At 37.7% G+C, this 25,689-nt stretch overlaps 1 protein-coding gene and 1 pseudogene across 6 annotated transcripts in view; one reads left to right on the forward strand and one right to left on the reverse strand.

Moving 5' to 3' along the window:
• Nucleotides 1-25,689, forward strand: part of Magi2 (membrane associated guanylate kinase, WW and PDZ domain containing 2) — a 1,436,700-nt gene that overhangs the window by 261,127 nt on the left and 1,149,884 nt on the right. The gene's annotated exons all lie outside the window — the stretch shown is intronic.
• On the reverse strand, nucleotides 12,750-12,845 carry LOC118580944 (annotated as a pseudogene).

Raw genomic sequence — 25,689 nt, forward strand, 5'->3', positions numbered from 1 at the left:
TTAGAATGGCTAAGATCAAAAACACTGAAGATAGCCTGTGTTGGAGAGGATATGGAGCAAGGGAACACTCCTACACTGTTTGTGGGAATGCAGACTTGTACAGCCACTTTGGAAATCAATATGGTGCTTTCTTAGAAAATTGGAAATCAACCACCCTCAAAACCCAGCTATACCACTATTGGATATACACAAGGAATACTCAATCATACCACAAGGACACATGCTGAACTATGTTCATAGCAGCATTATTTGTAATAGCCAGAACGTGGAAACAACCTAGATGCCTCTCAACTGAAGAATGGATAAAGAAAATGTGGTACATATACACAATGGAGTACTAATCAGCAGAGGAAAAACAATGGCATCATGTTTGCAGGCAAATGGATAGAAAATATCATCCTGAGTGAGGTAACCTAGACTCAGAAAGACAAACATGGTATATACTCACTCATAAGTGGATACTAGATGTAAAGCAAAGGATAACCAGACTGCATCTCACAACTCCAGGGAGGCTACCTAGTAAAGAGGACCCTAAGAAAGACATAGGGATCACCCAGCAACAGAGAAATGGATGAGATCTACATGAACAAACCTGGGGTGAGGGAAGGTAATGGAGGGCAAGGGTTGGGGAAAAGAGAGCTTAGGGGAGCAGGAGGTTTCAGCTGGATCAGGAACAGATTGGGAGAACAAGGAAAGAGATACCATGATAAATGAAGACCTCATGGGAATAGGAAGAAGCAGAGTGCTAGAGAGGTCCCCAGAAATCCACAAAATACCTCCACAATAGACACTGGCAGTGGTCGAGAGAAAGCCTGAACTGACATACTCTGGTGATCGGATGGCCAAACACCCTAACTGTCATGCTAGAACTCTCATCCAGTGACTGGTGGAAGCAAATGCAGAGATCCATGGCCAAACCCCACACGGAGCTCTAAGAGTCCAATCAAGGGAGAGAGGAGGGATTATATGAGCAAGAGATATCAAGACCATGATGGAAAAAGCACAGGGACAAATAGCCAAACTAGTGGAAACACATGAACTGTGAACCAATAGCTGAAGAACCCTCATGGAACTGGACTAGGCCCTCTGGATAAGTGAAACAGTTGATTAGCTTGAACTGTTTATGAGGCCCCCAAGCAGTGGGACCGGGGACCTGTCCTTGGTGCATGAGCTGGCTTTTTGGAACCTAGGGCCTATGCTGAGACACATTGCTCAACCTTGGTGCAGGGAGGAGGGGACTGGACCTGCCTCAACTGAATCTACCAGGCTGGGCTGACTCCCCAGGGGAGACCTTGTTTTGGAGGAGGTAGAATGGGGGTGGATAGGGGAGAAAGGCTGGGGGTGGGAGGAGGGAGGACAGTGGAATCCATGGTTGATATGTAAAATTAAATTAACTTTAAAATAAAAATATTAAAAAACTAAAAGAAACTGAAGTGTCAAAAAAACATACAATCTATATATGTTCAAGGCCATTGCTGAATGTTGTTTATAATTGAAGCCACAGCTTAGAAAGGGATGTGCCTTAGTGTTCACAGAATCACCAGTGCTCCGTGGATATTTTAGTACCCAGGCTTAGAGACATCTTATCAGTGTGTCATTGATATTGTCCCTGTTGAGATTTTTTTATGTTTCAGAGATTTGAATTTGAGTCTTAATAAAATATTAAGGCAACATTGTTATGCAGTTCAATATTTGTTTCATTCTATATTATGGAAACTGGTGTCATGTTTGACAATAAGCCGGGGACACTAAACACCTGATTTATTGCAGAGCAGATGGGGACACTATTAGCAGCAGGAGACCAAGTATAACACATTTTTATAACCTTCTAAAAGAAAAGACAATACAGGACATAACAGCTAAGGAACTAAGAATATTAACTCTTTGTCCAGCTTTGAAATAAATGAGATTTATGGAGACCACAGATTTTAGACTTTGGTAATGCAATGCATGGCATAGGTTTGGAAGAACTGCTAAATATTATCCCACCCTTGCTGGATAAGGAATGCACATAAAATTTATTTTAATTTCTCACTGAATAGATACTAAGACCTAATTGACAGGGCTATGATAAGGATGAGATGGGACACTGCAGGAAAGGTGTTTGTGGCAGGAACATAATGATTGGTGAGTAGATAGCAGCTTCTGCTGGTGAAGCTGAGCAATAGGGGTGCTAAGGGTGGTGTTGGCATCAAGGGAGGTAGCAACAGAGAAGTGAATGCTACTTCATCACCATCAATGGCTGAGTCACTTGCTGGAGTCACATGGCTACTGTAATTAATATTACAAATAATTGGCACTTCAGTATTGTCTAAAGGTTTGACTGTGTTACACTGTTGTTTACCTTCAAACATTGGTCAGACTTTTTGCTTTCTGTCCCATAGCAAAAATATAAACACCACTACAAGGAAAGTTTTGGCCCAAGGAATTCAGGTATGCTTTAGACATACCACTTATGAAATTCAGAACAAAATCACTATTATTATGGTGCATTGGTATTAACTCAGCTGAAACCCAGTGATTGCTTCAGTAAGGGCTGGGAATTCTGGAATCCTGGAGATCTCACTCTCTCTCCCTCTGTTATAAAAAATTTGCCTACAGCTTAGGCTTGTCATACTAACTCTTATAACTTAACCTATTTCCATTAAACCACATGTTGTCACATGCCTCATGGCTTTTACCACTATTCCTGCAAGTCCTGTTTCCTCTGCATCTAGCTGGCAACCCTTCCTTTCTTCTTCTCCAAGACATTTCTGTCCCCAGAAGTCCTGCCTAACCTTTTCCTGCCTAAGTATTGACCATTCAGCTCTTTATTAAACCAATCTCAGTGACATCTTCACATAGTGTAAAGGAATATTCTGCAACATTTCCCACTTTTTATCTAAATAAAAAGAAAAGATTTTAAACTAACATAATAAAACTATAAACAATAGGAACAATTATCAGGTAAGAATATTTTCACAACGTTAAGTCCTTTTGTATTTGGCAAATTCAGAGAAAAATACTCCATTATCTTTCTTGATGACTCCAAAGTTTTGTACCTAATTTACTGTTTGTCATGACTAAGGGAAATTGTAATTATAACTATCTAGTCTTCAACCCCATCAAAGACTCAAGAAGGATATATTACCTGAGTAAACAGGAAGTGCAGAGCAAGTAACTTCCAAAACTGAGAAACAACAGAGACATCTGGTTGCCTAGACTCTCACACCAAGGTTCCTCTGTAACATTGGGGCATCCATCTTCAGCCTACAGGCTTAGAATATCTAACAAACTTTTGTGAAGCAGGAATTTTTGAAAGACTGTTCTACCTTGTCTTGGCAAAGTTCAGCAGTCACTTTCTTTTGTGTTCTGCCTGTCCAGTTTGGACAGTATACTGTCAGCAGTTGAGGCAAGGGCAGTTTCTTGCCCAAATGGCTAGCTTTTGACACAAAGAAGGCGAACTCCATGTGGAGTTTCTTTGATTCCCATCATCTTTTTTGAAGTATATTGGTGCTGCCAGGAACAGACTTGTCTCATAGTCATGAAGAGCTTTATGTTATTATAACATTTTAAATACCATATTTTGTAGGTCTTTGAAGTGTTTGAAGATCACCTATCTAAATTATATCTGTGTATGACCTTGAAAACAAACCTAACATTACTATAAGTCTGATTGTTATAGATGACTAACTACTATCCTGTTTTACTTTATTATCCTAAATAGCTTTCAAGGGTTAAAACTTTACATTTTAAGTGAGCTGCAAAGGTACAATACCTTAAATAAGAGTAGAAATATATATGCAGTATAGCAAAAGTAACCTTAAATTTGTATGTGTATATATATATATATATATATATATATATATATATATATATATATATACATATATACATATACCAATGTAAAATATTTGAGACGTGTGGTTGTTCAAAAGTAGACTTAACAATCCACCCTTTACCCCATCACTTCTATGCTATATCCCCCTTTTTACCTTTAGAAAGAGATCCTTGAATATAATCTCCTTTGTTTACCTTTCTTCCTGAACATGACCAGTAACAATTTGTAACCAAGCCCTCTAAATGATAACACGCATCCAAATCCCACTGAATAATCAAAAAACACATGCCCCACTTCTTGGAAATGTGGGCGTCAGGTTCTCTAGACGGCTTCCTGTTGTCTAGGTGTGATGACATCTTTGGGACCTGAGGAAATTGGGATAATTGTCAGGTCCTGGGAAACCTAGCCATGACATTTGTCGTCCGGTCTCTGTGCAATAGGAAAGTGCAACACTTATCTGTAGTCTTGACTAGAGCAGTCTGTGAAGCTGGATCATCTCAGCAGCAGCCTCAAGCTCTTTTGGATGTAGAACTCTGTGAAACTGCAACAGAGGCACTCTGAAAGGCTGGATCACCTAGGCCACCCATTTTCATAGGTGCCTGGTCCCCTTGCTCTAAAAACGTGCAAACTTTCATAGGTAACATACATATCTGCATCAACAGAAGTATGGACTGGCCATTGTACACAAGTCAGCCAAAGATGTTTTATGTCACTTGTCTTGTAGTTTTTCTAGGTTTATTTCTTTATGTCTGTAGCCAGGATTTTCAGGGCATCTCCCCTTTTCAAACCTGATCTCTATCAATCTTGAGTGAATCCACAGCCTTTTGTTTTCTGTAGAAACAAGAGCATAACCTCAGCCCCAAAGCAATACATTTCCTGCTTTCCATTTTAATGTTAAGGCATTCCTAAGGTATGTAGGCTGGTTTAATTCAGCAGTCCCTCTTACAGTCCCATGTCTCTCAGCTGCTGTTGTTTGCTCATCAGGAATTTAAAAATTCATAGTGAATAAGATACCATATAGGATTCAGACTCTGTGAATTTTCCATCTTTGTGTGGCTTATCCTTTTTTTAAATTATTTTATTCTCTTTTCGAAGGCTTTATCTGATTATAAACTATTTTTTCTATGGCCATTTATATCCATTTTCTTTTGTAATTTAATTCTACACATATTTTGTAAGCACATTGTAACCTGTGTAGAGGTTTTTAACCAACTGGATCTGTCTTTACTGAGCACTTACAGCATTTTCTGACCACATAAAACAAATCTTGAACTGCTATGTCAGGCATCACATGGCTCAGCTTAGCTGGCAGCTGTGTCTCTGTAGTACCAAGTACCAGCCTGCCTGACAGACTGCAAGACTAGGAAGCTACATCTCACTCATTGTCCAGAATTTTTTTAGCTTTCTCAGGCCCTATGTTTGGATATTTGAGCCCCCAAATGGGGCCCCATGTGTAGCAGGCTTTCTAGCTACCACCAGCTCCCAAGTAACAACACAGAGATGTATTATTAATATGAAATCTCTCTCTATAGCTTAGGCTTACCACACTGGCTCTCATAACTTAACTCATTTCTATTAATCTATGTGTTGCCACAGGACTTGTGGCTTTCACCTTTCTTCTTTCTGGCTTTCATCTACTGCTTGCTCTGCATCTGGTTGGCGACTTCACCTTTCCTCTTCCCCAAGACTTCTCTGCCCCTAGAAGTCCTGCCTAACCTCTTCCTGCTAGCAATTGGCCATTAGATCTTTATTAAGCCAATCAGAGTGACACATCTTCACACAGTGAAAATGAATGTTCTGCAATAAGAAAGATAGACAATTCATTTAATCAACTGGTGTTTGTTGAGCATTATCTTTGTGGTGAACGTTCAAAGTTCAGACAGGAATCATTTCTTCAAGAGCATCTCAATAGAGTTAGAAGTTTGCTGTATTAACTATCTCAAAGTGTAAAATAAAGACAACACACACACACACACACACATACATATAGAAAGCAATTTAGAAGAAAAGAAAAAATAATTTCTTTGTGTATAAATTATATATTATTATACAGGAAGAATAGCTACAATTCAAATAAATTCTGTGAGATAAATGAACTATCTCAATAAGTTAAAATAATTTAAAATCAATAATTTCTTGTATTATATATAACCAACTAAAATATGATGTAAAAATAAATTTATAAATATCCAGATACTTAGTAAGGGATACAATTGGCAGGTGGATGAAGAGTGAGCAGGTGTCACGTGGGCCATCCTTGAGACTCTTGCTTCTCTAGTTGGAAGATGCACATCGTCTCTTGGAGCTCTGGTATAAAATCCAGATTTATGATTTAGCAGATGAAGAATAGGTCCTGAAATCCTATTCTTTCAATTAGCTTTCTGATGAAGTCAGAAATATCAGTTAAGTGTTCTCACTTGAGTAGCAAAGGTTAGAGGTCAAGAAGCACAAACAGAGAAAGGCTAAATTGAAAACTTATTACAAAGCTAATAATGGAAGGCTATGTTTTAGTTGCATTTTGAAGAGAATGAAGACCTTTTGGAAACAAATTATTTTTAACGATCCTGGACTTTGCTAACGTTAACCAAATAATGCTCAAGATGGATTTTCTTTATTTTATAATTTAATTTAATTTTACATATCAGCCATGGGTTCCCCTGTCCTCCCCTCTCCTGTCCCTGACCTCGCCTTCCCCCCAGCCCACCCCCATTCCCATCTCCTCCAGGGCAGACTCCCCTGGGATTCAGCTCAACCTGGTAGATTCAGTTCAGGCAGCTCCAGTCCCCTCCTCCCAGGCTGAGCAAAGTGTCCCTGTGTAAGCCCCAGGTTCCAAGCAGCCAGCTCATGCTCTAAGGACAGGTCCGGGTCCCACTGGCTGGGTGCCTCCCAAACAGTTCAAGCTATTCAATTGTCACACTTATCCAGAGGGCCTGATCCAGTTGGGGGCTCCTCAGCTTTTGGTTCATAGTTCATGTGTTTCCATTAGTTGGCTATTTGTCCCTGTGCTTTTCCAATCTTGGTCTCAACAATTCTCACTCATACAATCCCTCCTCTTTATCGCCAGTTGGACTCCTGGAGTTCCACCTGGGGCCTGGCCAAGGAGCTCCATATCACCCAACTAATGCCACTAAATTCCAGTTGTCCCTGTACTCTCTGCCTTTGTCCCTCACTCTCCTACCTGATCTGCCTGTCCCCACCCCCACCTGCTCCCAGTCCACCCACAAAATCTGTTCTACTTCCCCTTCCCAGGGAGATAAATGTGTACCCACGTTGAGCCTTCCTTGTTACTTACCCCCTCTGGGTTTGTGGACTGTAGTGTGATCATCCTTTACTTAACAGATAATGTCCACCTATAAGAGAGTACATATCATGTTTGCATTTATGAGTGTGAATTGCCTTACTCAGGGTAATTTTTTTCTAGATCCATCCATTTGCCTGCAAATTTCATGTCATTTTTTAAACTGCTGAGTAATACTCTATTGTGTAAATGTACCACATTTTTATTGTCCATTCTTCAGTTGAGGAACATCTAGGTTGTTTCCAGTTTCTGGCTATTATGAATCAAGCTGCTATGAACATAGTTGAGCAAGTGTCCTTGTGGTAGGATGGAGCAATCTTTGGGTCTATGCCCAAGAGTGGTATAGCTGGGTCTTGAGGAAGACTGATTTTGAATTTTCTAAGGAACTGCCATATTGATTTCCATACAGGCTGCACACATTTGTACTCTACCAGTAATGAAGGAGTGTTCCCCTTGTTCCACATCCTCTCCAGTATAAGCTGTCATTTGTGTTTTTGATCTTAGACATTCTGATAGGTGTAAGATGAAATCTCAGAGTAGTTTTAATTTGCTTTTCCCTGATTACTAATGATGTGGAACATTTCTTAAAATGTTTTGAAGTTATTTGAGATTCCCCTATTGAAAATTTTCTGTTTAGATCTATACCCCATTTTTTATTTAATTATTTGATTTGTTGTCTAGTTTCTTGGAGTTCTTTATATTGGGAAAAATCAGCTCTGTCAGATATAGAGTTGGTAAAAATCTTTTCCCATATGTAGGCTGCCACTTTGTCCCAATGTTGTTGTCCTTTGCCTCCAGTTTCAGGAGGTCACATTTATTAATTGTAGATCTTAGTGACTACTCTATTGGTGTTCTGTTCAGAAAGCTGTCTCTTGTGCCAGTTCCTTCAAGGCTGTTCCCCACTTTCTCTTCTATCAAGTTTAGCATATCTGGTTTTATGTTAAGGTCTTTGATCTATTTGGACTTGAGTTTTGTGCAGGGTGATAAATATGGGTTTATTTGCATTCCTCTACATGCACATATCCAGTTAGATCAGCAACATTTGGTGAAGATTCTTTTTTTCCAGTGTGTATTTCTGGCTGCCTTATAAAAAAAAAAAAATCAAGTGTCCATAGGTGTGTGGATTTTTATGTCTAGGTCTTCTAATCATTCCATTGATCAACCTGTCTTTCTTATGCCAATACCACGTGGGTTTTAATTAGTATAGCTCTTTGTTGCAGCTTGAAATCAGGGTTAGTGGTCCTTCAGAAGTTCTTTTATTGTTCAGGATTGTTTTAGCTATCCTGGACTTTCTGTTTTCCCACATGAAATTGAAAATTGAATATGTACATATGTCAATGTGTGTACAGAATTGTGTTGGAATTTTGATGAGGATTGCATTGAATCTGTAGATTGCTTATGTTAGGATGGTCATTTTTACTATGTTTATCCCACCAATCCATGAGCATAGGAGATTGCTCCATCTTTTATATCTTCTTCAATTTCTTTCTTCAAAGACCTGAAGTTTTTTTTTTTTTTCATACAAGTTTTGAGCTTACTTGATTAGGATTATCCCAAGATATTTTATATTGTTTGTGGCTATTGTGGAGGGTGTTGTTTCCCTGATTTCCTTGTCACTCCACTTGCCCTTTGTATATAGGCGAACTACTGGGTTTGGATTTGTTGTTTGCTTTTGTTTTTTGTTTTTTGTTTTTTAAGTTAATCTTGTAACCAACAACTTCCTGGAAAGAGTTTATCAGCTGCAGAAGTTCCCTGGTAGAATTTTGGGGGTAGTTTATTTATACTATGATATCTTCTGCAAATAATGATACTTTTGACTTCTTCCTTCCTAATTTGTATCCCCTTGTTCTCCTCCAATTGTCTTATTGCTCTAGCTAGAACTTCAAGTACTGTATTGAATAGATATGGAGAGAGTGGACAACCTTATTTTGTTCCTGGTTTTAGTGGAATTGCTTTGAGTTTCTGTCTGTTTAATTTGGTGTTGGCTATGAAGTTGCTATAAATTGTCTTTATTATGTTTAGTTTTGCTCTTTATAACCATAGTGTCTCCAATACTTTTACCATGAAGGGGTGTTGGATTTTGTCAAAGGCTTTTTGGGCATCTAATGAGATGATCATGAGTCTTTTTTTTTCTTTCAGTTTGTTTATAATGGTGGATTACTTTAACAAATTTTCATATGTTGAACCATCCCTGAATCTCTGGGATGAAGCCTTTTTGGTAATGGTGGATGATCATTTTGATATGTTTTTGAATTCAGTTTGCAAGTACTTTGTTGAGCATTTTTGCATAAATGTTCACAAGGGAGATTGTTCTATAATTCTCTTTCTTTGTTGAATCCTAGTGTGGTTTGGGGTATCAAGGTGATGGTAGCCTAATAAAAATGAATGTGGCAATGTTCCTTCTGCGTCTACTTTGTAGAATAATTTGAGGAGTATTAGCATTAACTCTTAATTGAAAGTCTGGTAGAATTCTGCACTAAAAACATCTGTCCTTGGGCTTTTTTGGTGGGGAGAATTTTAGTGGTTGATTTTATTTCCTTATGGATTATAAGTCTATTTAAGTTGTTTAATTGATCTTGATTTAACTATGGGAAGTGGTATCTATTGAAAAAATTATCCATTTCCTTTAGATTATCCAGTTATGTAGAGTACAAGTTTTTAAAGGACAATGTAATGATTGTTTGGATTTCCTTGGTATCTATTGTTATGATCCCCTTTTCATTTCGGATTTTGTTAATTGGTATTCTCCTTCTGTGTTTTAGTTAGTTTGCACAAAGGTTTGTCTATCTTATTGATTTTTTTTTCAAAGAACCAACTCTTTGTTTTATTGATTCTTTGTATTTTTATTTGTTTTATTGATTTCTGCCCTTAGTTTGATTATTTCCTGCCATCTACTCCTCTTGGGTGAGCTTGCTTCTTTTTGTTCTAGGGCTTCAGATTCGAGGTGTGCTGTTAAGTGGCTAGTGTGAGATTTCTCAAAATTCTTTACGCAGGCACTTAGTGCTATGAACTTTCCTCTTAGCACAACTTTCATTTTTGTCCTGCAAGTCTGGTATGTTGTACATTCATTTTCACTGAATTTTAAGAAGTGTTTAATTTCTTCCTTTATTTCCATCTTGACCCGATTTTCATTCAGTAGAGAGTTTTTCAGTTTCCATGAACTTGTAAGCTTTCTGTTGTTTCTGTTCTTGAAATTAAACTTTGACCCACAGTGGTCTGATAGGATGCAGATCTGATAGGATGCAGGTCTGATAGGATGCAGGTCTGACTGTATCTGTTGAGGCTTGCTTTGTGATAAGTATGTGGTCAGTTAAAAAAATAAAATAAAATAAACTCCTTGAGGCATGTGTGGAGAAGAACGTGTAATCTTTTGTTTTGACTGAAATGTTCTGTAGATATCTGATAGGTACTTTTGGTTTATAATATCTTTAAGCTCCAATATTTCTCTATTTAGTTTTGGTCTAGATGACCTATCCTTTGTTGGGAGCAGGGCATTGAAGTCCCCCACTATCAATATGTGAGTGTCAGTGTGTGATTTAAACTTTAGTAATGGTTCTTTTAAAAATGTGGGTGCCTTTGCATTTGGGAAATAGATGTTTTGAATTGAATGTCATCTTGGTGGATTTTTTCTTTGATGAGTATGAAGTGTCCTTCATCTCTTTTGATTATTTTTGGTTTGAAATCTATTCTGTTAAATATTAGAATGGCTATATCAGCTTGCTGCTAGGGGCTATTTGCTTACCTTTACTCTGAAGTAATATTTATCTTTGATGTTGAGATGTGATTTTTGTATGCAACTGAAGGATGGATCCTGTTTTCACATCTATTCTGTTTGTGTCTTTTTATTGGGGAATTGAGTACATTAATATTGAGAGATATCAATGACCAATGAGTTTTAATTCCTGTCATTTTGTTGTAGTTGTTGTTGGTGGTGGTGGTGATAGTGTGTGTGTGTGTGTGTGTGTGTGTGTGTGTGTGTGTGTGTGTTTGTGTTTCTCTTCTTTTGGTTTTGTTGGCATGAGATTATCTACTGCTTGTGTTTATATGAGTATAGTTAACTTCCCTGGGTTGGAGTTTTCCTTCTATCACTGCCTGTAGTGTAGTGACATTTTATTTGTGACCTAACAAATAAAGCTTGCCTGAAGGTCAGAGTGCAGAGCTAAGCCACTAGTTAGCCATAGAGGCCAGGCAGTGGTGGCACACACCTTTAATCCCAGCACTTGGGAGGTGGAGGCAGGAAATAATGTGGATGGGTGGAGAAAGGAATATAAGGCAGGAGGAGACAGGAACTCAGCCCTCTTTCAGGCTGAGGATTCGGTAGAGGTAAGATCTCTAGTAGCTGGCTCTGCTTCTCTGATCTTTCAGCATTCCCCCTAATATCTGACTCCCATTATTTATTATTAAGACCAATTAGGATTTGTGCAATACTGTAGGGCTGGCTTTGTGGATAGATATTGTTTAAATTTGACTTTATTATGGAATATCTTATTTTCTCCATGTTGATTGAAAGTTTTGCAGGGTATAGTAGTCTGGGCTTGCACCTGTGGTCACTTGGAGTTTGCAGCATATCTGTCCAGGCCCTCTGGCTTTTAGAGTCTACATTGGGAAGTCAGATGTAATTCTAACTACATTTATTTGTTACTTGCTTCTTTTCCCTTGAAGCTTTTAATATTTTTACCTGTGTGTAATATGTTCTTATTGATTTTGTTCTTATGGTGTTTGTGTTCTCATGCTGGTGCCTAGACATCTGAGTTAGGAGTGAATATAGGTCCTGGTGCCAATTTCTGGGGTTTGTCTTTGTTGGATGGGCATTTTGTCCCTTGTTTTCTGTTTTCTCTCTGATCTGTGGTTGAACAGGGGTCTCCCCCTGAGTTGGATGCTGGACTTATGGTGGCCAAAACATATGGAACTGGAACACTTCACAAAAGTTTTTAAGTGTAATTTTTTTAACTTCTTTATTGACTCTTTGGGAGTTTCATAACATGCACCCCAATTCTGTTCACCTCCCATCCCTCCATATCCTCTCTCATCCATGCCATGCCCCCCACTTAAGGAAACAAATCAAAGGATGCAAGCAAGTGAACAAAAGCAAAAGCAAAAACCACTTCAACATAAAAGTCTCTTTGTTTCTCTTTCCTTCCTTCTTCTCCAATACTTCTTCATTCATCCTGGTGGCAATGGAGGCTTCAGCTTGCCAAACATTACACCCCTTTGTCCCATCAGTTTTACTGGCAAATGTTTATTGCAATGAGTCACTGCTCTGGGCCAAGGCCTCTGGTTTCTGGTACACCATCATCACTGGATCCTTACCGGAACTTCTCTGGGGCATAACCTGTGGCTGCCACTGTCTTGCCTCTCACTGGACACTACAGTAAGAGAGCTGGTGCCAGCATGCTGGAGATATGGCCCACACCCCTCACCCACAGGCCAGGTTGAACTGACACTGAGGGCATGCATTCACAAGAGCTGACCCCATCCCCGTGACCAAGGTGGGGGGGCCACAGGGGCCTGGACTCACTGGCTTGGCTACTATTCAGGCCCACAGCTGGGCTCAGGTTGACCCACCCTAGCATCTACTCCACCTATAACCTGCTGGAACTGGTGAAGGGACTACTGGTCCTGTGGAATGATATCCACACGATCCACTTTATAAATTTTCATGTCATCCTTTTACAGGTGCCATGCTAATCTTCTCTGTTCTGATTTTAGTAGAGGTGAGCACCTCAAGAGATTTTTAAGACATGAGATCCACCACCAGAAGAGATTAAATTGCATTGATGTAGATCTAGCCTTTCTACAAAAAGAAAAACAAAAAACAAAAAAACAAAAAACAAAAACATACATTTAATGTTTTCAGCTCACACATGTACCATGTCTTAAGGTGCAGGGTGATGTCCAAGTGGCAGGATATCACAGGAAACTCAGGTCTCATCATTTAATTATGCCAGCAATGAGCATCCAGCAGTGTTCCTTACTACCCTTAGGAGCTTCCATTAATATGGTTTTCTCTCTTAACAAGAATTCAGAAAAATAGCATGACTTTTCTCTGAAGTGCTAGCCCTTTTCCAGAGGATAGAGTTCTCTGAATAATTTCCTAGTATGACATTTACCTCATAATATTCATCTTTTCTCAAAGGAAGACTCAGTTTCTGGGAATTTAAATGAGTTGGATTAATAGAGAATGATTCATTCATCAATTCAAAATTAATTGATTTCTTTAGAAAACATCATTGGATACTAACTATATAATCATCTGTTGATAGCTAAAAACATATCTCTGATTTGATACCTGTCTTAGCTAGGGTTTCTATTGCTATGATGAAACACCATGACCTTAAAGCAAGTTGGGGAGGAAAGGGTTTATTAGGCTTATACTTCAGCATTGCTATTCATCACTAAAGGAATTCAGGACAGGAACTCAAACAGGGCAGGATCCTGGAGTCAGGAGCTGAAGCAGAGGCCATGGAGGGTGCTGCTTACTGTCTTGTTTCCCATGGCTTGCTCAGCCCACCTTCTTATAGAACCCAGGACTAGCAACCAAGGGATGACACCACCCATCATGAGCTGGGCCCTCCCACATTGATCACTAAATGAGAAAATACCTTACAGCTAGGTCTAACAGAGGCATTTCCTCAACCAAGGCTCCTTCCTCTGATGACTCTAGCTGATGTCACATTGAAACACAAACCCAGCCAGGACAGTTCCCAGCTCTATTATAAAGAAAGCTGATGCAGGCAGCATGCCAGGGTCTAGGCATTCCTTGCTACCATCACAATAACCTGCTGATGAGCACAGCTGCCCATTGTGCCTTTTGTTCTCTTCTATGTGCTGTAAATTTTCTACCATAAAAACTTGTAAAAATAATCTTTTGTTGGGGTTTATTGTTGTCAATGGGAATATGCAACTCATTCCTCTCAATGGAAGCCGGTGGACTTGTTGGATCCATAGAGCCTTCTGTCTGGAAATGTCAAACCAATGGGTTTGCAATTTCACCATTCCTCCCCAGAATCAATTTCTAAGATTCATACTCACAAAAGGGGAGAAACGGTAAGACATACTCTGATTACTGATCAGCAAAGCTGGACACAAACTCAAGTTCAACAACATCTGCATTATTGTTCTCCAAGACCACCTCCTGCTCATGAGCTACCAGGACTTTGGATGTTGTCTTTTGGTCCTGCCTCCTTTCTTTCTTGGTGGATTCTGTTAAGTTTATTACAATATTTTCCTACTTTTTAATCATGTTACTTATCTAGGACAAGATATTCTGAGTTTTCATTCATTTTTTCCATCACATGTCAGATCAAGTCTCATTTCTGTTTACGGATAAACAAAACAAAACAAAACAAAACACCTAAAATGTCAACTACAGTGAAAGTATCTTAAAACTAGTGGAATTAGAATTTCAGTTAATACTCATTTCAGTTTATGAAAGATTGAAAAAAAATTTTAAAAATATTTTGTTTTATGACTTGTACAAGGAACTCATGTGAGGGTTAAGAAATAGAAAAAAGATTGTAGGAGCCAGAGAGGTCAAGGACACCACAATAAAACCCACAGAACCAATTAACCTGGGCTTGTAGGGGCTCACAGAGACTGAACCGACAACCAGGGAGCTGCATGGGACTGACCTAGACAGTCTGCATGTATGTGACAGCTGTGTAGCTTGGTCTTCTTGTGAAACTCCTAACAGTGGGAACAGGGACTGTCTCTAAGTTTTTTGATGGCTTTTGGGACCCTATTCCTCATACTGGATTGCCTTGCCCAGCCTTAATACAAGGGGAGGGGCTTAGTCTTACTGCAACTTGATATGCCCTGTTTTGTTGATACTCATAGGAGACCTGCCCTTTTCTGAACAGAAATGGAGGAGGAGTGAATTGGGGGTGGGAACAGAGGAAGTTAGGGGAGGGACTAGTAGGAGAAGAAGGAGAGGAAACTGCACTCAGGATGAAAAATAAGAGTAAATACTTTAAAAAAAAATTTAAAAGAAATAAGTTGTCTTGTCTCTTATAAGTTATTTCACCAAATAAATATAATCATTTTTATGTTCCTGTACCTTGAATAGTGCTGTAGGAATCAGGCAGCTAAGATATTTTAGTTTTTTAGAAATGATGTGAAATTTCTTTGAGAAAATTAAAATGTCACTTCAGAGTGGGAGAAAATACTTTCAAAATTTGTAGAGGGCTGGAGGTATGGCTTAGTAGCAGAGTGCTTGGCTAACATGTAAAGGGTCCCAGGTTCAAACTCCAACATTATAAAAAGTGTCAAGAGAATTGTACACACTGTTTGACAGAAGAACATATAAGAGTATGTCTGTCTGTCTGTCTGTCTCTGTCTCTCTCTCTCTCTCTCTCTCTCTCTCGGTAATGTACAACACAAACTTAAAATATAGTAAGTTTTTCAAACAAAAATGATAGAAGGATCAAAATGTTTAAAATGCTGTCTAAAATCAACACTGTAATAAGATCAACCTTAGTTTTGCTTCCTCTAGACTAAATCTATTTAAATATCTCAATTTAAGTGAGATTCAATACATATACCCCATACCCCCCACCTCCCACACACACCCCACATCCCCATATCTCCCATATCTTTCACACACACCCACACCCCCTATACCTCCCCCACACCCCTACATCCCCCACACTCCCCACACTGAGTTGTCACAGTAGAGAACAAAGGCTTGGGTCTTTAGAGCCTTCCTCTTGGCCAGAGGCTGTTCCATGAGAGAAAGCCATGCTAGGGTGAAGGGCAGTTCTTAGTGAGGCTTATTAATGTTCCTGTGACAATTAGAATAACAGGCATCCAGATTATGGTTGTCTCTACCCTGTAGATGGGATTTTGACTGGGATTTTCAAAATGTGCATGGTTCTTTGAAATTTCTGTTTTTAAATTTCATTTAAAAATATTTGGCAAAATATTTAAATGAAATACTTTTATGACAAAATAATTCTAGTACCCACGGGTTAAGAACTAAACAACTAAACATCCATAAAATCAAGTATGTTTAAATCATCAACATGTATCAGGGATATTTCTATGTCCTAATAGCTAAAGATACTGGAATAATACTATGTAAGGAGGTTGACATCAAGGACGCTATAATACAGTGTCCTGACTTTTGTGTAAATGGAATGATAAAGATTCCCATTTTATTTTTTAATCTTTCAATGGAACTCTGAAAGAATCTCCAACAAATAAAAATGATTTCAATAGAGTTTATGTAGGAGTAATATGAGTTTATCTCCCTGGAGACAAGGATAAGAAATGAGACTTTGCTCTTTTCCCTATTTAATCTATTTAAAAATGGGAAATACATCAATCTGAAAATATTAGTATAGCATTGGGCTAGGAATATCTTCACAAAACAGATCTTTGCATTGTCATCAAGACAAAAAGGTTCCAGGATCCTTGCAGTTCTCTCACTGCGCAGTTCTTGTGCACGACTCCCATCCTAAGCCCTGTAGGACTCACCAGTGGGCTAGCTGCCTTGCTGTCGATCGCAACCTTCCAGAGACTAAGGCAAAGGTGACCCCCACAATGTTTCTTGCTGCTAAACTTTTCTCAGGAAATATGTTTTCTCACAAATAATAAATTTTCTAAAATAAATCTTTAAAATTTATGCTAATTGCTTAATCATTTAATAGTTCATAAAATAATTAACTTTATAAAAATATTTACCTCATACTGTGTAGAAACCCTCCTTTAGTCACATTATCACAATAGGTGTTTTCTCTTGTTGTGGGGGGTAATATTTTCAGAACAGAATAGAAGAAGCAAAGATTGAGCAGAGGAAAATGTCAAACTGTATTATGGATCTATCTCAAAAGATCCTCTGGACCTAAGTCAGACTGAGAGGGTCAGACCTTTGTCTGTGCAGTGGGTGCTTGCCACATGTAGAAGAGAGTGGGGATCAGAATCAGTCTTAGATCACACAGATGTAACCCATCAGAGAGATTTGCTAGTAGTTTGAAGATGATTTTAGGAAACAAACATTAATGCCAGTGATACACTACAATATTTTATAAATATTCTGAAATGGTCTTCTTTAAAGTATACCAAAACTATTTTAATATAGTTGTTTAATATTTTCACATTCATCAAAACCTATTTTCCAATTTTCATTAACTAACATAACTGAAAATCTCTTCAACTTTTTTATCCCATCATTATCATTATGTATGTATTGCTTTCACTAACTGATAATGATCCATTATTATGTGTATCATCTAAGACTAATTCAGTACACATACATGAAGTCTTGGGAGTCCCCATAACTAGTACCTATGTAAAAAGAAGTCTAGAAATAAGGGACTTTCAGGATCCTATTTTGTTCAAAATGATATAGCAAAATTTTTACAAAGAGAAGGCATTGTCATATTTAGCGAAAATATATGTACCAGTTAACTCTCTCTTGGGAAGCACACTTGGACACATGGTCTAAAAGACAAACATAATAAACTAAAGGCACAGACGACTTGAATAAAAATAAAATTACCTCCAAGAGAAAATGAGTATTATAAAGTGTACATAACCTTTCTTGTGCCTTAAGGCAGTTTGTGGAAATGGATAAATATTGGTGAAATTTCAGATAATGCTATTCTCAACAAAACTATGAGCTAGACAATTTCAAAGACCTTGCAAAGTTCCAAGATTAAGTGGTGTCTCGCACAGGGCAGGCACTCAGCTGTTGGCTTTCATTGTTACTGTTCTTACATCTTTTACACAGTACCTGTAGCATGGCAGAGTACATAGAAATGTCCCATCAAAATAATCTGAAAATGAATTGCAATAGCAGAGTTAATCTCTTCCTAGAAAATAACATGAAGGCAATCACGAGCACCAATCTGAAGGCAGGGAAGACTATTAAGTGAAAATACAACCACTAGCTTATATTTTCACTCAGAGGGTATTTCTACTGTAAGTCATATGACTCTTAATGTTTTTATTTGAATTTATATATATTCATTAATATTTACAGGATAGAGTATGATAAAAACTTGCTGTAAATAATGATCAAGTCAAGGTTATTACATATACATCACTTCAAATATTTATCACGCCTTTGTAATTAGGTGCCTGTAAACCATGTTTTCTGGGTACTTGGTATTTAAAGGAATCGTTGTTAAAATAGCTAAGTGTTTTATTCTGAGTTGTCACCTTATTTGGCTATGTTTTCATTCAGCACACCCAAAATCTTCTGTTTTCCAACCTCTTTTCTCTTCCTGGTCTCTGATCAGTTTTCTACACTACATCTCCAGAATAGCTTATATAGCATGCACACACGTGAGAATTGGCAGCACTTGTCTTCTTGTGTTTTCATTGTTTCATGTAAGGTGATGTCTTCCAGGTTCCTCCATGTTGCTGTGAAGGAAAGATTCCACTTGTTGTAATGGCTGAGTAATCCTCCATGGCATAGATGCAACACCTTTTCCTCTCCAGCCGCTAGTTGATGGACACTTAAGTTCTTCCGCTTTCTTGGCTGTTGTGAACACTGCTACAATAAATGAAGAGATCGGAGTGCCTTTAGACATACTGATTCACTTCTCTCCATATGAATGCCATTTTTATGCTCCAGTTGTTGTCTTTTAGCTCTTTGCGTAACTTCTTTCCCTATGGCATTCCTAATGTGCATTCCTGCCAGCAGTGTAAAGGAGTTCCTCGTTCCTCCAGTCATCATTGGCATTATTATGATTTTTTTTATTAACAGCCATTTGGATTAGGGTGAGATTTTACTTCATGGTGGTTTGATGTGCATTTTTCTGATGACTAAGAGTAATAAGCATTCCTAACATCCTTGTCAGCATTTTTTCTATATCTTCTTTTGTGACATGCCTACCAAAGGTTCTTGCCCATTTTCTCAATATGTGTTTTCTTTTAATCAGTTGTTTTTCTTTATATATCTCTTCAAATGTCCAGTTTGTAAATGTTTCTCCCATTCTATATTTGTTTCTTGATTTTTACAGTTTTATGCAGAGGATCTTTAATTTGATATGATCCCATTTGATTATTTCTGATTTGTTTACTCGATTTTCTAGGCTGTATTACAAAATAACCTGTCCATAACAAGGTCTAGAAGTATTTTACTCTGTAAACATGGTTAATACATACAATGATGAAATCTCAAAAATGAAAACTGATGATTCTGCAGTGCACACATGCCTTTGCTGTATTTTCAAGTTTCCAGTGTTTTCAAACATGTAGCTTTAATTTGGTGAAATGATTTAAACATATAGGAATGCATTGGCATGATAAAACACAGATCTCAGGAAGGAATTCCTAAGCCCTCATTGACTAAAGATCCTCCATTTGGTCCATGATTCAGTTAAACTCCCAGGCTAACAGCAGGACTGAGAAAGTGAGCAGTGTGCTAGTTAAGGACTTCGCCATTGTCAGCTTAAGTTGTCTGCAGAGGGCGGCAAAGAGCTTCAGCACAAGGCTTAGAGGCTGTTTCCTCAACATTTTAAACACTGTGAGAAGTGACAGTGTCAAGGTTCAGTTTGCTAAACCACATGATCTTGTTCTCCACAAGAGGATCAGAGCAGGGTCCAAAATCAGCTGCTTAGCTGAGATCACAAAAGGCAAATCCAGCTTTCAGTGTATCCACCATTTCATCAAACTGTTTGAGAGCTTGCGATAGAAACATATTTTTGTTTGGAAGATTCTCACAAAAAATGCCTCAAAATTAATTATTTTCAAATTCTCCTGAATACAGATTATGGTATGTCATAAAATTATAAACTAAGAGCCTTTAATAATGATAGCTAGTTAAATCCATGCATAGTCTATAATGCTTTAAGGTGAATTTGATTTGGGTGTTTTCCAGTATTAAAACCGTATCTCCATTTTTCATTAATCATTTATGACATTAAAAAAAAATCCAAAATTTATCCAGGAGTCCACTAGCCATCTGTTTCTGGCATACTGATTCATAGAATCAGACCAGGCTTGGTTCTCTGGAATTTGCCTTGCATGCGATTTACTTACAATGGGTCTCTAAGGTCAATATTTGTAGAGCAGCAGGAAGGAAACAATGTCAGGGCATACAGGGCATAAGGAAACTGCTAACTGCCGTGTAGAACCCAAAGGATGGCCCTTCAGAGTTCTCATAAATCAGACTACAGGGACAAGGTCTTTAGTTTTCCCATCTGAGTCTGCTAGTGGGTGTGGGCTCCCCAGCACCAAGTGAGACATTAGGCAAAATGACCCAGGCAGTCTCTGCTAAGACACCAGTTATTATTTAAAAGGATGTTTGAGTCCAACTCCACTGTGTCCACCACATCCATCAGAAATATAAGTAGTCAACACACATTGTGCTAAACCTGAAGGGAAAACATTTACATTTATGTTGCAAGCTTTGTTATCTTACACAGTATTAACTTATGTTTAATGGGAAGCTATTATCTTAGCAGATTTGTTAGCTTCTGGAAATTTTGGTTCCTAGCATGTGAGATACACTATGAATGAAAACACCAGAAGTGAGCACTACCTCCAAGGTTTACAATAAGAAAAAACTCTCCAGCACAAAAGAGAAAGTAGCGAGGGGATTGCTTAATTGTACTTAAATGAAGGGTTTACAACACCTTCAGGCATCCATTTTTCAAAGAACCAATTTAGATAAGGAAACAAACCAATGTGTTAATTTGAAGCCCTTCTAATCTCCTCATTTAGGGAATTCCTTAGAGAACCAGAGTGTGGCAGCATCAGAAAGGCAGCATGGAGTTTGGTTGGCTTCAAAGTAAATGGAACTGTTAGTGTTAGAGAAAGAATATTCACTTATTTAATGTGTGTGGACAAACAGAGAAATGAATATAAAGAAGAAATTTTAAATTAACCACAATCCCCACCATGTCTCCACTCAAAGAAAAATCACTGTTTACTGACTTTCTTCCAATCATTTTTCCTACTTAAAAGTAGAAAGTTTTGATTCAGCTTATTTTGGTTATAGACTGATTTTTTTTCTATTCCATTAAAATGTGTTCAAATGACAACATGCATTTACTGCAGGTCGCTCTACTTAACAGCGTGCGGAGCATATAATTAGCATCATTATAAGAAATAACAAGAATAGCTGAACTACGGTGCATATTTTAAACTATTCCTTTTGGAGAAATTCTATAAAATGGAATTACTGGGTCAAAGAAAAATAACATTTTAGGTCCTGGATATATTGCTGAACAGGAAAAGTAAATGATGTGTATCAGTTTACATCGACTCTAATAAAGTTTCCATCTTTTTCAACATTTCTTACAAAATTTGGTAAGAAAAGGACCATTTTGTTGCTGTCTATTTTTAAGTTCTTAGTGAATGTAAACATTTCTATTCAATTCTCTGCTCTGCAATGGTCTAGAGTGATAGTTCTCAACCTCCCTTATTCCATGGCCCTTTAATACAGTTCCTTGCGCTGTGGTGACCCCAACCATACAATTACTTTTGTTGCGACTTCATGAATGTAATTTTGCTACTCCTATGAATTATAATGTAAGTATCTGTTTTCCGATGGTTTCTGGAGTTCACATCCCACAGGCTGATTAACTGTTGGTCTATAGTTATCAAATCAGTGCTTTTCAAATTGATACGTAAGTTCTGTTTATATATTAAGGCTCTCTTCCTGTCTTTCTTGAGGACATTATGTTGCATTGGCTTCTCCATGTTACTTCACTTTTGACTACTTTCTAAATTTCTAAAATTCTAAATTTCTAAACTTCAGTGGTGAGAATTCAAGTTAGTGATCCTTTTTCTTTGTGATTGACTTTTGAAAACTTAACTATTGTTTCAGAGCTGGAGTATGCATGAAAATTTGCTATTATGATTTGTTTAGAATTTTTGATACATCTTTACTGTGTCTTCTTATTCACCAGGAAGGCAGAGTGTAGTTAATTCATTTCCTCAACCAGAAGTATTTAGGTTTTTTAAATTTTTATTAGAGCTTGTAGTAAAGAAATTCATCTATATAATAATCCAGTATACATATGATACACATAGACCATATGCAGATCATATATACCTGTAACCGAAATGAAATAGTATAGACTATTTCCATGGCTCTTGGATGTCCCATAACTAAAAGGTAAGACTCTTTTGCAGAAGACACCACACAATTTGGCTGCAAAACAAAAGGAAATGAAATTGGTGTTGATGAAGACTTAAGTGATTCCTGCTGGCCAGGTTTTGTAGTGCAGAGATGTACTGTGCATGTTGCTAGGGGAGAAAAGACATGGTCTTATCCAAGACTGAACCTTACATGCTGATCTGACAGTCAGTGTGTGCACTTTAGTGCAATGGTGGCAGACTGCGTATGCTCTTTTGATTAGATTTAAGGCCTGTTCCACAGAGGGGAATTCATATTCATTAATGTAGAAATGGTAAAACTAGTGTTTTTAAGTCCTTCACCTGAAAGAGAACCTATTGATGTTCACATTGTCCAATAGCCTTCTATATATTTAGGTTTATATCTGTAGATTTGTGCTGCTCCCAGCGTTGGTCAAAAACGTTTCTTATAGTAAGTAATAGTTAATGCAGAGGCATAATGCTCTTCAAAGTACTAAAAATAATGGACTCTGAGTGTTCAGTCATGGATGGGGCATCTTACACCAGCTCCTCTGACTGCCTCAAGGCTCAGGGAACACTGGATAAGAAAAGAAATGCAAAGAATGTAAGTCAGTAAAATGGAGATAAGTGATGTGAAATTATGTCCTCTGTACATGACACATATGTACTCACAGTAGCTGTGGTTGCCTACATAAGATCTGACAAAGATCTAGCATAGACTTAAAACTCCAGCATGGACTATGGGGATCATGCGAGGCCCCATCTGTCATTGAGGAGTTATATGTAGCTGATGGCTTCTATTAAAGTGGGGTCACTTTTTAGATGTGGGGCAACTCTTGAGTTGCCTAAACCAGAGTGGATGACCCTAGGCCTATGAATATATAGGCAACACTAACTGGACTCAGTGAGTAAGGAGGACATGAAGTTAGGGGGGACATGTGGTAGGGAGGTCCAAGCAGAAGTGTATTTGGGGAGTTGATGGGTGGGTACAATCAAGAACCATTATATACATGTACAAAAATTTCAGAGAATAAATAAGAATAAAAATCCTGCTCCATAAGTGCTGGTTTTTTTTTATATAAAATTACATTAAGATTTTAGTTCTATAATGTATTTTATGATTTTACATGACAAATTTATTCCACATCATTGTAAATTTTCACATTCAAGTGTGTTATTCAGTTTTACAGGACAGCAACAGATGCCTAACAGACACATCTTAAGAAAGGGGATGTAGATTTGGAGTTTCTATTTATGACACATTGACAGTTGTGTGGGTCTGCTGCAGCACACTCTCTCATGGTGAAAATGCATGGCAGAGGAGGCTGGGTCACGTCATGGTTAATTTTATCCCCTTCAAGGGGAGACCCCCAGTGACCCAAGAGCTCTCCCTGGCTTACCTCTTAAATGATCCTCTACATCCCAACCATGTCAAGCTGGGAAATGTGCTTTAAAAAGATACACTGAAAGTCAACTCACTTGAGCAGCACCGTCTGTTTTTGCTGTGGGAAGAACATTCTGTATTCTTACAGCTCTTTGAATGTTTGATACATTTCAATGCCAACCTCTGTGTGTATGAGGGAACTCATTCATTACTATACAGATTTTCTGTGAATTATACAAGAAACACTTTTTCTAAAAGATGCCTTTATATAAGGAAATTAATTACTAAATTTTGTTGATTGATCTATTTTTTAAGATTATATAGAATTATATCAATAATGAATGGCAGTAAGATTAGCTAGTAATATAAACCCATGCACTATTCACTTTGAGTGTTACATTACTTGAATCAACTTTAAAAATTATATGCAATTAATATAATATTTTCCATACTAAATAAACAGGCATTTAATTTCTCCTATGGATTTTTACCTGTCTGCTAAGTGTACCCCTCATGTTTCTTGCCAATTTGCTGACATTTTCAAAAGTATATGAGCTGCCAAAGATGATATATAGTACCCTCTTTCTGTTCTTAGCATTAATTTGAATGTCTCTAATGCCAAACTGAAAGAAAGAATTATCTAATTATAGTTTAACAATTCACAACATTGCTCTGTTTGGCTTACAACTTCCATTGCATTTTCTACAACTTATCCTTATCATTTTAATTGTATAATTCTGTTTAAAACTTTCTTTTCCTACTCCCATCTTCTCCTTCTCAACTCCTACAGATATGACAGAGTTAATCAATTGACCTTTAAATTAGGATTAGATTGCTTGTGATTGACTATAACTGGGTGGTAGAGATGCCCAAGAAAACTAGGTTGTAAATTTCCAGGGAAGATATGACTAGAGAAGCCCTGAAATTATTGTGTTGTATTTATTTAATTTTTGAGATCTCATTTCAAGCACCTTGGCCTTGATCTCACTATGTGGCTAAGAATGTACCGGAACAGTTCCTCCTGCCTCTACCTGCCTCTCAAGTGCTGTTGCTGCAGAGGTGCCACTGTACTGTTTTATGGTGTGTAAAAGATAGGTACTCTTCCAATGGAGCTGCATCATAGCTCCCTGGAACCTGAATGCTTTGAGGGAATTACTAAGGTGTGATAATACGCCCATAACAACATCAACATGTGGTCCATCTCAAAAAAGCGAACATTTCCCTTAAAATTCATGCTTTAGAATCCAAAGATAGGGTATGGCCAGGCATTTGGGAATCAGTGAAAGTAGGTGGCAGTTTGGATTACCATTGAAAGCAAGAAAGTATGGTTTGTTTGTTCTTATTTTAAGTGAGATCAATTAAAACTAAGGTGATTTTTTTTATACTTATCATTCATGTTTACATAATGAAAACTTCACAAAAACAGTGAATGATAATTATGGACCCATGGAACTTGTGTGTGTGTGTGTGTGTGTGTGTGTGTGTGTGTGTGTGTGTGTGTGTTGTATGGATATATTACATTAAGTAGATTGCTTGCACTAATATATTTTGTTATAAGAAAAAATACAAACAAATTTTTGTTTGGGGATAAAGTGGGGCCTATCAAAAGTTCGAATGTTGTAGCTCTAACTCCTTGTGTATTATAATATGACCCTTAGAAACATAGTCATTGTAGATGTAATTATTTAAGATGAAGTCATGGTGGAATTAGCCTCTAATCCAATATAACAAATGTTTTCCAAAAATTAAGATTTGAACACAGCCTGATACATGGGGCAAATGCCACAAAATAGTGAAACTATGATGCTCTGAAAGTAGGAAATGAGCCTGAAATAGAGCCTTCCTGAATGTTTCCAGAGAAACATAGCCCTCAATTTCAGACTTCTAAGTTCTAGAACTGTGAAAAAATACATTCCTATTTTCCCCAACACACAGTATATGGTGTTAACAGCCCAGCAAGCTAATGTATCCTCCTACTGTAACCAATAAATTGACATATTTTATTCTTTAAAATGAACATAAAACTTATAATGGTTTATGATGTACGTTGGGAACACACACTCCATAAAATGAGTTGTAGATAATTGTTCTGTAATCACAGCAAGATGTAAATGTTAGACTACTAAGAATGTTGCC

Source organism: Onychomys torridus, chromosome 3 (assembly GCF_903995425.1).
Source record: "Onychomys torridus chromosome 3, mOncTor1.1, whole genome shotgun sequence".
In the NCBI taxonomy this organism is placed as follows: domain Eukaryota; kingdom Metazoa; phylum Chordata; class Mammalia; order Rodentia; family Cricetidae; genus Onychomys; species Onychomys torridus.